The following is a 12,240-nucleotide window of genomic DNA, read 5'->3' as shown; positions in this document are numbered from 1 at the left end:
TATTAGTTAGATTTAAGGGTTTGGATTATGTTTTATGTGAAGTGTGAGAAGTTTCAAATGACTTTCCTATTCCGCTGATGTTAACTAATAGCCAAATAGCTATTTAATATATATATATATATATATATATATATATATATACACTACCAGTCAAAAGTTTGGGGTCGGTACATTTGTATTCTTTCTTTTTTTTTTGAAAGAAATGAAAACTTTTATTCAGCGGGGATGTGTTAAATTGATAAGAAGCGATCGCAAAGATTTATATTGTTAGAGAAGATTTATATTTTGAATAAATGCTGTTCTTTTGAACTTTTTATTCATCAGAGAATCCTGATGTGGGTTTGGTCCGGCTCATTGTGTGGCTAATGCCGTGCCGTTTTGTGATTCATTCTCTCATATGTTGTTATCCAGAGGCCGACGCGTTAGACGTAGCATATTTCGTGTGCTTTCAGTTAGACAAAGAGTCCTCCGAAGACCCTTCCTCGGGCATAAGCCAGCCGATCCTCGCGGTGCCTGAAATGGATAAAATAGCAATGGTGGACAGCCTAAACCTTGCTAAGTGGCATTTCTTCAGCAAAACGTTGTTATATTTTCTGTGCAAACCCCTAAAAAGGTCAAAATGAGTCAGAAAACCATTTCTCGAAGTAAACAGTGGGTAGCATTCATGAAACACAAGCAGAACGAATTTGGGTAGCCGTACTGTATGTAAGTTCATTCTCAATCTTCCTAACCTGAATGTGATTTTTTTTTATGCAAGTATGGGATTATGAATGATTTATACTCAAAAATGATGCACAAGCATTTTATATAAATCATTCATAATGTCATTCTTTTATAAAAACTCACATTCAGTTCAGGAAAATTAACAATGAACTTATAAATGACTCACACAAATTTGTTCTGCGTGTGTTTAGAGAATTTATTTTTTTTGAGTAAATCGCACGTTTCATATGAATAATCACACTGGAACAGCCCTATACGACCTCAAAGACAAGGAAAGGCAAATTATGCTATATATTGTTCAAACGTATCGTACTTTGTGAACAGCATGGCTGAAAGAAATTAGTTTTCCAAATAGAAAACATATTTTGTTTTAAATCTTCAAAACAGCAAGAAAAACTATTTCCAGTGCAATAATTAAATATATTTTACACAATATGAAATATTCTGATTTTCAAAATAAATGTATATAGGTATATTTTATAATATGTATTAGAATTGTTTTGCTATACTATTCTATTTAATCCTGGCATTTAATAAAATGTTTGTATATTTATATTTAAATATACAAAATTAAATATAATTTTGTATAATTAATACAAATTAAAGAATAATTAAATATATTCAATTCTTGCATGTATTTAAGTCTATTTAAAAAAATATTATTGTATTTGATTTTTAATCTACATTTAATAATTTAACAATAATTAAATATATTTTACACAATATGAAATATTCTGATTTTCGAAATACATTTATATAAATATATTTTATAATATGTATTTTTTTTGCTATACTATTGTATTTAAAGGGGTCATATGATGCGATTTCAAGTTTTTTGAACATTAAAGCATGTCAACATATTCTGTTACACCAAATACACAAAATAATGATCTTTAAAAAAGCATCATATGACCCCTTTAATAGTTGCATTTAATTAAATATATGTAAATGCAAGAATTTAATTAATATATTTTAGACATTTATTCAGATTTTTAAAATGCATTTACATACGTTTATTTTATAATACGAATTAGTATTTTTTGCTCTTCTGTTGCAATTTTAATAAACATTAAAAATAATTTTAAAATTCTTTATTAAATTTCCGTTTTGTCATATGAGATATTCTGACTATGAAAATTTTCTTGAAATAATTGTTTTCAGAATAAACAGCTATTTATTTAATTTCTGCATATATTTTTGAATAGTTATCGGTAGAGAACAATATAAGACATTATGTAACAATAAAACATATTTTTAAACTATATTCTTCAGTAATGTATTTGTATATTTACGTCTAAAATATTCATCACATGTACAGCATTCAGAAGTCTGATTCGTTGATTCGGACGATGAACAATTTCACTGCATTTTATGTGTTCTTTTTTGAGGCTTAATATTTACTTAATGTTGCTATATATATTAGTAGATATATGCACCACTATGAAAACTAGCATAGGGTTAATTCAGGATAATCGGGCCATTTTTCCAGTCATCTCAAAAAGTGGCTCAATTATCCTGAATTAACCCTGTATTCGTCTGTTGTAATGGTGGTGATAGACAATAAATATGTATATATCTACTAAAAGTTTTGTCAAATTGGGATAGCAGGAGAGTGATAAGCAGCATTATTAAATAAAGTTGCCATGCAGGAACTCGAATGAATCTTTTGTTAAACCGTTGAACTGATTCACTAAATAACTCAAACTTAGATTCCCCGCTATACAGCTAATGCAAAGCGAAGCCTCGTCTACATTTCTGACACACTTCACTAAAATTCCTCCGGTCTGTGTGAAGGACAGTATCAGTAGCCAGCGTCACATACCTGATCACAGACAGCTTGTCTCTGTCTTCGCCTCAGTTTGTAATGTTAACTTCCCTGCGCTTGAATATTGCATCACTTGGAGCGGCCGCTGACCACAGGTGCATAACCAGATGTTTCCACTGACTGGAATTTTCATCCTGCCTTTTTTGGGCTATTCCAGGCCTGCATTTCTGGTATCCAGACGTCATCGGTGTCCCAGGCCAGGGATTCATCCTCGCTGGGAGCTCGTGTCAACACGGAGAGCGTTGATGCAACAGACTGAACCTCCTTTCCCAGTCGCTCGGACCACACACACTTTTTGCATTGAGCCGCACAAATAAAACGTGGAAATTACACACAAGAGAGTGTTTCCCAGACCGTCCAGCTCAAAGCAGGGCTTCTGCGGGTCTCATAAAGTCTTAATTCACCTTTCCACAAATGAAGGCCTAAAATCAGAGCACAGAGTCTTACATTCATAGCCATGGCATTAAATGTTGCATGCACTGCAAAAAAAACCTGAATCTCTTCCTCAGTATTTTTATCTTATTTTCCAGTACAAATATATCTAAACATCCTTAAAGGGGTCATAGGATGCCCATTTTCCACAAGTTGATATGATTCTTTAGGGTCTTAATGAAACGTCTGTTTGTACCCTGTCAAAAACAGCTCTTTTCAGATCAAGCCATTTTTGTAGCATTTTCCGTTAAATGTTAATGAGCTCTGCTGGCTCCGCCCCTCTCTTCCGAGCTGCTCTCAGAGAGACTGTTTACTTTAGCCGCATTCATCGTGAAACTTGCTAACTAGCACATTATTAGGAAAGGTGATTTGCAAAGATTCATTACAAAACATTATATTCACTTCTTCTGTAGATGAAGCTGGATCACGAATGATTCGGGGCGAACATAAACGCATTTATGTAGATCGGGGGCGCATTCCCTTCAGAAACAAACATAATCCACGGCGTCTTCAGCGGCTCAGATGTCGAGAGTAAATGACGACTGCTGTTCATTATTACATCCAACAACAGAACACCTCGATCGCTCAGGAGTCACTCTTGTCTACATCTGCTCCGGCGGTGAAACAATGGCGGACTGATGACAGTCACTCAGGGCGGAGCTAAGACGCCAGTCCAGTCTGTGCTGAAACGCTACTGTCAATCAAACTATCATGGGAGGGGCCTGTCTGTGTGACGTCACACTTTTTTTTTTAAAGACATTTGAGTTGTGTACATGTATTAGTAACTATTTCTATTGCCAATGGACTGTTTTTATATATCTAAGTAACAGCAATATGAAATGTTAGATTGTTATTATATCACAGTTCACGTTGTAATATATAACAATCACAATGTGAGTTTTGGTCCAATCATCCAGCACTTATTTGTAGGTTTAGCCCTGCAAAAACTACAAACACTGTCATTATGTGGTGCTATAAATTATTGCTTGTTCTGAAAATGTTTACAGTAGCTTTCAGCATATAGCACTAGCAACGTCAAGTCCATGGGTTCGATTCCCAGGGAATGCAATTTTTAAAAAGTAGAGCTTGAATGCAATATAAATTGCTTTAAATTCTCCTAAATGCATGAATGTAAATGAGTTTGGAATGTCACTACTTGTAGTTCGACCAGTGAAAGAAGGCGGAAACCTGTTTGATAACAGTCATTATTGTTCTTTTTAGTGATGCTAGTAGTGCAGAAACAGCGCTTTACTTAAAACATGTACATTATGAGTAGCTTGTATCTTAAAAAATTAGGTGCAAACAAGCATAGTTGCTTTCTTATATCGTATCTGCAAGCTTTTAGGCCATGGATTGTAATGACACATTATGTTATGGATTCGTACAACTGTCTCCGTGTTGCTCAAACACACCACAGTGTCAACAAATATTGTTTCAACAGTGACACGTCTCGTAAATCACATCAAGCTCCTTTATTGTAATCCACAGCCCGAGGGAATCGGGACGGAGGAGCTGCTGCGCTCCGTACATCCGGGATTTATCCACACCAGCTGTTCTCACCGTTGAGTCTAATTGAAAGAGCTTCTGGTCACTATATGAGACTGGGGACTGTAAGAACGACGCGTTTGGAAAGATGTGGCTCCTCGTACTGAGTGCAGGAAAGGCTTTCATGTGGTCCCCGCATATGAATGGTCAGACAAACACTCACATACTGACGTCATGACGTCATGCTGGGATTCCACACGACCGCCAGTGTCTGCCGTCGCCATCGCTGCCAGTTGTTTGTGGCTCTTTTGTGTTATGGTGATTTAGGAAGTCTATTTTCTCGGCTAGGAGCGGAAACTACCAGTGACGTCTGCGCACACAAAGACGACCAATTACACTCTTCAGGGTTTCATTATAGTGCGTTTCATCTGTCACACTGATCTTTCATGTTCAGGCGCCGTTGTGGAGTAAATTAAATAAAGATTTTTACATGAGAACAAACAAACAGATTTTTTTCGAAAACTGTTGCTAGGGTGCGGCTGTGTGGTTGCTAGGTGGTCACATACTCATCCAAATCAAGATTTTCCAAGTCTTTATTGAATGCATTACAGTATCTTAAACTAACAATCTTAAATTTTGTACATAATTTATTGTTATAGGTTAATTTATAAATTTACATTACAAATAAATATTGTTTGTTCATAATTAATACAATTGAAATGTTAATAAATGTATTAGTAAATGTATAAACTAATGTTAATGTAGATTTTTGAATAAGGTAGAAATAATTTTATTGTAGTTTTAAACTTTTTTTTTTACATTTTTTAACTGAAATGCATTAGTAGTAGTAGTAGTAGTATTAAATTATTGTATTATTTTTATTATTTATAAATAATTATAAATTAATGTTAATGTACATTTTTGAATATAGTAGAAGTATTTTTTTATTATTCTACTATTAAGCTTTTAAAATCATTTTCAGTAATTGAAATTAAGCTAAAGTAAAATATAATATAATATAATATAATATTATAGATGAACAACCTAAACTTAAAGGAATATTAGGAGTGTTGCCATAGCAAATAACCGAAATAAGCTAAAGTTGAAGAATTGCTACAATGAAATTACTAAATGAATAAATCTACTATATATATATATATAATTACTAAAACTAAAACGTAAAAAAATAATAAATACGTAAAAAAAAAAAATTACAAAAACACATGAAAAAACGTATTAACCAAACTAAAATTAAAACGTAAAACTGAAAATCTAAAATAAAAGCTTATAAAAAAAAGTATTATAGTATTATAATTAATACTAAAATAACACTGGTCAGTTAATGACACCTAATGCATTAACTGTTAATGTACTGAATGTTATTGTAAATGTTCGCTAATTATTATTTTTTTTGCACCAAAGTTACAGTAATTATAAGTAGTAGATTTATGGATTTTGACAAATGATTGATCAACCTCAAATAAACTGAAATCTGTTCAGAATTACGATACTGACTATGATCATGGTGCAAAGCACATTAAACGTTGTAAATGTTTTCAAAACTCCAGAGTTTGTTATATCGGAAAGGACAAACTATAGACAACAAAACTTTTGTTCATAGTTAATGTCACTAAAATAACTAGTCTTGACTTTCTAACTTCACAGCCGCTGATTTTGTGGAACGTTTTAGACGTTTCACTCTATCTTATATAATCTATGAATGAATTTAATTTTAATATCGCTTCAAGGGATGTCAAAAGAGTATGTTTCTCATCAGTCTCACCCACATTTCTATAAACTCAGAACGGTTGCCCTTCCCAATAACCTTTGTGTGAAAGCGCACCAACAATAACCGTCTGGACACCAAAAAACCTCTTTGTGAGCTTTTCAAAGTGTCCTGGAAAAACAGAGTGAGTAGACAGAGAACACATTAAAGTCGGTCATGCCACAAAAGTGGGAAACAAAGCCACATGCTTATAGCGAAGGAAAAACATGGGCTCGGGATGAACAACACATGGACGAGCGTCTTCAAATGCAGCCGAGAAGGCCGCAAAAGATGCCGTCGACTCTGCAGGCCTATCATCAGCAGGACCAAGATAGGAATCACACTGTCGGAACGAGTTAGATTGAATAAGCCTCTCCATGTAGATTCATGCTTCCCGCTAATGTGCTCCCGCAAAGAGACACATATGCATTTGGTTTGTTTAAAGAACACACACAAAAAAAAGAGTATCTTTCGTAATGGGAAATTTGGTCAGAAAACCATGCGAATGTAATTTCCAGACAGGGATGCCTCAGGGCTCGGGCTGCGGTCCGCTGGCATTGTTAGCTACATGCCACAGTGACACTCACCACGATCATCCCATGATCCAGACGCTTGATGATGTTGGAACGAGTACTAGACGTTTCCTTCCAGGATGTCGTAGACTATCTCTGGGGACTTAATTTGAGGAAGGTGAGAAGGTGTGGGGGATCTCAGGAAAACAATTTCTGGGAAGAAAAACACATGGGTTTTTATTAGATGACACTTTGACGGGTGTGTCTCGCTGTGCTGAGATGTTCAGGGTGAAGAAACACAGAACGGAGGCTCGATGTTTGGCTCAGTGATCGCCATTGTTTTTCTATTGTCAATTTATTAATTAATTTCTTAATGTATGTGAACAAGCACGCAAACATTTGGTCGATGTGGACACCGGGGTTGTGCAATATTCAGACGTAAAAAAAAGTTGCTGCTTTGAATCCGTGAGTGTGAATTTGAATTGATTTGGCCACAATACACAGGAAGTTGAATTGTATCTATCTGTCTGTCATTCTGTCTGTTGTTTTATCCCTCTCTCGTTCTGTCAGTCTGTCTTTATATCTGTCTATTTATCTATCATTTCATCTGTTGTTCTATTAAGATGTCTTTCTATCGTTCTGCCAGTCTAACTGTCTGTCATTCTGTCTATCTATCTATTGTTCTGTCTGTCATTCTATTTATTATCCTGCCTTCAGCTTCGAATGCGGCTCAGCCAATCAGAATCAAGCACTGGAACTATCCGTTTTATATTTATAATTCTATCTATCTGTCTATTGTTCTGCCATTCTTTCTATCTGTCTGTTGGTCTGTTTAGAAGTCTGTCTGTCTGTGTGTCTGTCTGTTCTATCTATCATTTTGCTTGTCTGTCTTTCTGTCTATCGTTCTATCTGATTATTGCCCTGGCTGTCTGTTGTTCTATCTATCAGTCTATGTATCTGTATATCATTCAGTCGTTGATCTATCTATCTATCTATCTATCTATCCATCTATCGATCGATCATTCGTTCTGTATATCGTTCTCTATCTGTAAGGCTTCAAAACATTCAAACTCCAAGACTTAAAATGAGTCATCTTTGAATTTCACTTCATTTAATTTCTATTTCCTCAGTCAAATTATAATTGCAATTCTATATTCTGATCCTGATTGCCACCTCAATTCAAATGAACTTTCAAATTCAGGAATAGAACTGGAATATAAACCGTATTCTTAATTCGGTAACACTTTACCATAAGGCTCCATTAGTTAATGTATTAACTAACGTGAACAAACAATGAACAATACACTTATTACAGTATTGATTCATCTTTGTTAATGTTAGTTAATGAAAATACAGTCGTTCACTGTTAGTTCGCAGTGCATTAATGAATGTTAACAAGCACAACTTTAGATTTTAATAATGCATTAGTAAATGTTGAAATTAACAGTAACTAAGATGAATAAATACTGTAGTTCATTCTTAGTTCATGTTAACTAAAGTAGTTAACCTTATTGTGAAGTGTTACCCTTAGCACACAACCCTGTTCAGTACTCAAGGGGGTGATAGTTAACTTACACCAAAAGCACCAAATTTGCATCATATAATTACATTTACATTGGAAAGCCTCCGATAGAAACGGACATCACGGCTGTACCTTCAGGTTTGTTGAATTCTCTGAAGGTGTGAGATTCAGAGGATGGGATTGAGCACGCAGGAGATGTCACTGGGCTGGCAGGACTTCACACATCGGATAATATTGTCACGATCCACCCTCGGCCTGCTGGAGGAAGACAACACAGCCGTCTGAACCAGAACCTTTGTCCTGAGCTACATGTCAGCTGCTTCTGGGCTCTGCCAGAGGAATACATGCTAACGATGCAGGATTGGGTTTCCCCTGTCGGCACCGTTCTCAATGACGACATGCTAAAATGCCAAAGCGCTCCAAGCACAGTAGAGCCCATTGTGAGACGACTCGAGCAAACAGGCCGTGATCTCTGGTGATGACTGGGTAAAATAATCTCCTTCACAGTTGAAGCTCTCCAACAACCGGATGGTTTCCAGCAGAACCCACCACAGAACCAAGCACCCAGCGGGCGGGTGAAACCTTTACTCTATAAATATTATTTGCACAAATACGCTGGCCATGCTTAATATGGAGCTCATAACGCAAACAATCAGGTTTTTAGGGGGTAAAAATCAGAAGAGAAGACGACGAGAGGCCAAGAATCACACCGAGTTTCCTGTTAGCCACTCATGCTTTTTTGATGCTTTTTCGAAGTTGTGTAAAACTTTTTCCGAAAAATTTTTTGGTTTAGCTGAGCATTCCCAGTTCGGTATCCCAAAATGTATATACATTATTAAAGACACTTAAAATGAATATTAATTATGCATACTGTATATTATAATGTGATGTGTTAGTTCACACCATTATAAATAAATAAAAAATTCTAATATTTTGTCTAAATAATAAAAAACAAAACAAATACAAATGTAATCATTTTAATGCCAAATTAAATTGTTTTAATTTGTAATATTTTAAATATTTTTTATTACTATTTTGACAAAAAAAAATTCAACATCAATTAGTTTTGGACAAAATGTACATTATTATTACATATACATATACATGTAACATTTTGTATAGTATTTTGTCAAAAAATAAAACAAATATTAAAATAAACAAGTAAGATACAGTTGTAATTTAATACATAATTAATTAATTAATTAATATCCATATAATTTAATATCAAAATTATATACTATCTTGTCTAAAAAAGAAAACACAAAAATTTGTTTTATTTAAACAAAAAAACATTTAAATCATTTTTTTAAATATATTTTATATTGTTTTGTATAAAAAAAATAAAATGCTAAACTTTATTTTAGACAAAATAATTTTTTTTATAATTTAATATAAACTTTAAGATTAACATTTTAAAATATTTTGTCTAAATAAAAAAACACAAATTAGTGTTTCATTCATTTATTTACACAAAATATTATAACATTAATCAATTTAATAAAAAATTAATATTGAAACTATAATATTTGTCTAAATAAAACTAAAATGAGTTATAAACAAAAATATATGTTTTTGGTTAATTTAATACAAAATATAAGATTAACATTTTATAATATTTTGTGTAAAATTAATCATTGGAATTAGTTTATGCATTTACACAAAATATTATAAAATTAATACTGTTAATAAAAATTGTTTAAATGATTAACATTTTCAAAAAAACAATTTTTTATATATATTTTTTTGACAAATTATTATACATTTTTAACACCAGCCATTAGAATAATTATGGTCTTATCAATATTTTAATATTGCGTGCGCCGGACCCCGTAAGCTTCAAGCGAACGGCTCTAGAAAAGTGTGCTGAAATGTGTGCATCTGTTCCTGCAGACGTGCCGTGATTAGTTCACCCTTTGATCGGACGCAGGAGCTGCAGCGAAACCCCAAAGCTCAGATCAGGTTACGGCCGAGAGGAGAGAAGCCCCTGACAGAGAAGTCAAGCCACTGCTGGGCACAGACCTGTAATTAGCAATTAGCGGGTGGGTCCAGGTTTAGCTTAGGCCTGAGCCAAAGCCACAAAATGTTCTCCCTGCTTATAATGCTTGTGCACGACATGCAGAGCAAGAAAGATGGAGAAAGAGGGGCAAACGGCACAAATAAAGAGCCCAGAGCTCTCGGCTAACATCAAGGCCTTGTGGCGAACGCGGCGGGGGGGAGATCCATCGCACAGCGCTCACGTGAGCCAAAACGCCAAATCCCCATGTGTGACTTGAGGGGAAAAACATGGCTTTTAGACGGACCGTGTTTCTGGTCAAGCAGAAAGTTATTTTTCTCTCTGGTAATTATTATTTATAGTCAGTGTCTTGATAGCGCACCAACACAAACACTGCGGCCCATCATTTCTCGGTGCACGCCGGCGATGTAGCGTCACCACAAATTGTTCAGACCACTGTCCAAAGCCCAGAATCCCATAATTCACTGTCAGAGTGTGTGTGTGTGTGTGTGTGTGTGTGAGTGAGAGAGTGTGTGTGTGTGTGTGTGTGTGTGTGTGTGTGTGTGCGTGTACAATATTTAGTTTAAAATAAATAAAACTCAAATGAAAGTTTACTGACCTTCACAGGTCTTTCCGTCCGCCTTCAGCTTGTATCCCTCCACACAGGCACAAGTGCCGTTAAAACAATGCTGAGAGCAACTGGAAGCTTTGATTCAAACACACAAACAGCACTAACACTCTACACATGAAAACGCAGGGACTGAAAATGAGTGATATATTTATAGGATTATGTAATACATAGGAGAAGATTCTAGTTACCTTTGCATTGATCCTCTGTATTTTGTGCATCACCCTGTGATAGCTGTATATCTGTCATTTTAAAAACATAAGTAGTGTTGATGTATTAAAGACTAGAGGTGAAGTGTTGGGTGTGTGATGCTCTCTGTGTAGCTGTCAGCTCATGAGCACTAGATGGCAGAAGAGCTCATCTTTAACTGCTGCACTCCAGACTAAATCACCATATATTCACAGTTTGAGTGAGTTATAGTAATATTGAGACAATAACTAAATCCCATGGAAACTTGTCAAGAAAAATAATTATATATATAGTTACCCTTAATAGAAGACGTTTGAAACAACCAGGACTCGTCCTAGAGCTGGCCTCCTCGCCAAACTGAGCAACTGATGGAGAAGGGCTTTGGTTAGACTGGTGACCAAGAAGCTGATGGTCACTCTAGTTGACCCCATGATCATATGTGGATAGGAGAGATCTACAGAAGGACAAGCATCGCTGCAACACTCCACCGATCTGGGCTTTATGTCGGAGTGGCTAGACTCAATCCTCTCTTCAGTGAAGACACATGAAAACACACTTGGAATTTGCATAAAAACACCTGAAGGACTCTCAGACTCTGAGAAACAAGATTCTCTGGTCTGATGAACCTTGATTCTAAGCTTCATGTTTGAAGGAAAGCAGCTCCGCTCATCACCTGCAGAGTAGCATCCCTAAAGTAAAGTGTGCTGCTAGCAGCCTCAAGCTGTGGCTGTTTTTCAGCGTCAGGGACTGAGGGACTCGTCACAGTAGAAAAAAAGCTCAATGCACCAAAATATAGAGATAGTTTGAATGAAAAGCCAGTCCAGAGCATTCAGAAGCTCAGACTGAGCAGAAGTTTCACCTTCCAACTCTGTGAATGTCCTTGAGTAGCCCGGCCAGAGCCTGAGCTTGAACCCAGTCAAATATTTCTGGAGAAACTTGAAAATGTGCATTTGCATATATATATATATATATTAACCAATCAATTATTTGTAATAAATATTATTCATTAATTAAAGATTATTTTATACTATTTTCATCTAATACTTGTCATTAAAATGGAATTATATGCATACACACATAATATATATTTATAGTGTGTGTGTGTGTGTGTGTGTGTGTGTGTGTGTGTGTGTGTGTGTGTGTGTGTGTGTGTGTGTGTGTGTGTG

General features: G+C 35.3%; 1 pseudogene; it reads right to left on the bottom strand.

The window, feature by feature from the left end:
- The window catches only part of LOC107558589 (fibulin-1-like), a 29,451-nt pseudogene that overhangs the window by 6,969 nt on the left and 10,242 nt on the right, over positions 1-12,240 (bottom strand).

The sequence above is a fragment of the Sinocyclocheilus grahami genome, unplaced genomic scaffold (genome assembly GCF_001515645.1).
Source record: "Sinocyclocheilus grahami isolate Dianchi unplaced genomic scaffold, SAMN03320097.WGS_v1.1 scaffold651.1, whole genome shotgun sequence".
Lineage (NCBI taxonomy): Eukaryota > Metazoa > Chordata > Actinopteri > Cypriniformes > Cyprinidae > Sinocyclocheilus > Sinocyclocheilus grahami.
Note: the sequence above shows the minus strand (reverse complement) of the source record. Positions and strands in the feature narration are given on the sequence as shown.